This window comes from Mustela nigripes, chromosome 17 (assembly GCF_022355385.1).
Source record: "Mustela nigripes isolate SB6536 chromosome 17, MUSNIG.SB6536, whole genome shotgun sequence".
Classification (NCBI taxonomy): Eukaryota; Metazoa; Chordata; class Mammalia; order Carnivora; family Mustelidae; genus Mustela; species Mustela nigripes.
In genome coordinates this window covers 59,044,780-59,047,452 of record NC_081573.1, presented here as the reverse complement: position 1 = coordinate 59,047,452, position 2,673 = coordinate 59,044,780, and the positions used below count along the sequence as shown (strand labels likewise).

Sequence of the window (2,673 nt, the reverse complement as noted above, 5' to 3'; positions counted from 1 at the left end):
CGACCCCGGCCCCGCGGCTCCGACCCCCGCCCCGCGGCCCCGACCCCGGCCCCGCGGCCCCGACCCCGGCCCGCCCCGCGGAAGGCGGCTGCTCACGGGGCTCGCGGCCCGCAGACCCGGCCGCAGGGGACGCCGGACCCCGCGGCAGGACCGACGTCGCGGCGCACGGGAGGCTCCGCTCACCCGGGCCGAGGCCGCCCGCGCCCCCACGGCCCCCGGAGCCGCGCCTCGGGCGGGTCCCCGCGCTCCCGCTGCGGCCACGGGGGCGGGCGGGTCGCGGAGCCCCGCGCGGGGACACCCGGGGGCGGCTCTACCTCCGCGCGCCGCCGCCTCCGCCCGCGTCTCCTCGCGCGGGTCCGCGGCCGGAACCGGAAGCTGCGCGCGCACCCGCCGCGTCCGGCGCCCGAGCGCGTCCCCCGGCGCCTGCGGCCCCTCGGAGGCGGGTTCCGGGCGCGGCCGGGCCGGGGGCTGCGGTGGGGTCGGCGGCCGCGGCCGCGCGAGGCCGTGTACAGCCCGACGGCCCAGGTCCCTCCGGCGTGCGGGGCTCCCGCGAGGACGGCGCTGCCCTGGGGCCCACCCTGCGGACGCGGGCGGCAGGGAGACCGAGCGCGGGAGAGGGCGAGGGAGGACGGGCCGGGCCGGGCCGGGGCGGGGGGTCGGGGGTGCGGGGGTCGGGAGGGCGCCCGGGGGGTCGGGGGTCGGGGGCGCAGCTGCCCCCGCGTGCGGCGGAGCGGGGCTGACCCGGGCTGGCCGCGGCCGACCAGGCCGACCCGAGCTGCCCACTCGCCCGCGCGGACCGGCCGGCAGCGAACGCGGGCGCCCCGAGGGCGCGGGCTGCGACCTGACGGCCCCGCGGCGCGGACCCGGCCCGGAAGGCCGAGGGACTCCGTGCGCTCAGCGGCGGACCTTTGGCACGGACCTTCCCACCCGACGGCAGGCCCCAGGGAGCTCCCTCGCCCTCGGGCTGCGAGGACCCAGCCGGGCCGCGGACCCGGAGCCGTCCTCAGCCCGCGGGAGGCGGGCCTGGTCTCCGGCTTGCGGGGCTGTGGGTTCCCGCAGACGGCAGCCCGCGGGACGCCGCCTCCGCGCTTCCCAGCGCCCGGCCCGTGGAGGCCGGACTCAGATCCCGGCGTCCGTCCGCCCCACGCCTCGCGGGACCCTGCGGACAGGTGGGAGCGCCCATCCCGGGGGCAGGTGACACCGGCCGCTTATCGGGTGCCTGTGCTCCTTTGAGAGATCGGAACAAGGGAGGGAGAGTTTGCGCGCAGAGAGGGACAGGCACGCAGGAAAGGGATCCGGAGAGAGGGTGACCGTCCAGAGGACACGGGAAGACACGCAGCGGAGGCGGAGATCGTGGTATCCTGGAGGGCCGTTCCCGCAGCACTTACAGACACAGCGTGGACACATCTACAAGGTGTCCACTCCCTGCGAACGTCGACCTAACCAAGTGTGCGGCCGAGCCTCCGCAGGAGGGATGGGATACAGGAAGGTCACGGCTGGAAGGAGAGAGAGTGCGGTGTGTCCACCACAGCAGCCACAGGGACGGGCCGCGGGTGGAGGCGGTGCAGGAGGGAAGCAGCACCACCTCTGTGGGCAGAAAGGGGAGGGGGGTCCCTCCAACCGGGTGTAGCTGTGATAAAATCTTTTTTTTTCCACTATAAAATCATCTTAAATGGGGGTGGGAACAGGAAGCACTTCATGCAAACTTGCTGGCTCTGAGCCAGCGGGAGCCCCTGCCCAGCATGGCCACGGGGGCTGTGTTCCTGCCTCTGGATCCCAAGTGCACCAAGAGGACCCCCGAAGGAGGGTGTCCACCAGGCACAGTAAATCCTCATGGCCCCTCAGTGTTTCCACGGCCTCCCCTTGGCCTTGAAGCAGTTCACAAGGCCGGGTGTGCAGATGCCCCCGTGTCCCCGGGCACATTCCAGACACAGACATAGAGCCCCGCCCTCCTGTAGCTCAGGGCTTGCAGATCGGCGAGGTGGGGTGTGCAGGGGGTGAGCGGTGAGTACACGGACACGTGAACAAGGCATATGCCACATGAGGTCATGGACTGACTGTATCCTCCCCGGCCCCCGAGTTCCTGTGTTCAAACTGTCCCTTATGTTAAGAAGTGGGATCTTGGCAAGGCAGTTAGGGTAGATGAGGGGTGAAGCAGAGCCCCTGGTGAGTCCCAGGAGAGCATGCCTCCTCTCTGCTCTCTGTTGCGCAAGGACACAGCAGGTGACGAGTCCCGGCCAGGACGCCGGCTCTCAGCAGACGCTGGGCTTGGGCCGGCGTGGCTGCGTGACCATCTGGCAAGGGCTGTACTGTCCCCGTCTCGCAGATGAGGAAACAGGCTCAGAGAAGTCACGGTGCTCGTCCACACTCATGAGCCTACCATGCGCCAGAGCCGGGATTTCCAACACAGAACCCACCCACGTGCCGCACCCCTCCCCCGGCCGCTGCATGCCTTCCACCTTGCCGCGCAGAGGCTGACAGCCAGCCAGACACACGTGTCCCTTCGCTTCAGACCAGACTCCGTCCCACATGCCGCCACACCAACTTCCTCCGTAAAGGAGTCCTCTCCACGAGCTACGTACTTGGAGCTGTTCACGGCCGCGCCACCCCCGATGGCCACAAACCAGGAGACACCCCACATGGCCCACGGCGGGCCTGGCGAGTTCGGGGAGC

General features: G+C 71.7%; 1 protein-coding gene across 3 annotated transcripts in view; it reads right to left on the bottom strand.

The window, feature by feature from the left end:
- ACSF3 (acyl-CoA synthetase family member 3) overlaps positions 1–386 on the bottom strand; it is a 49,039-nt gene extending 48,653 nt beyond the window's left edge. The window contains exon 1 of one of the 3 annotated variants that reach the window (XM_059382854.1): positions 315–386. The gene's annotated coding sequence lies outside the window, so the exon portion shown is untranslated. The other 2 variants (XM_059382855.1, XM_059382856.1) reach the window with 2 other exon arrangements.
- Between the last annotated feature and the right edge of the window lie 2,287 nt (positions 387–2,673).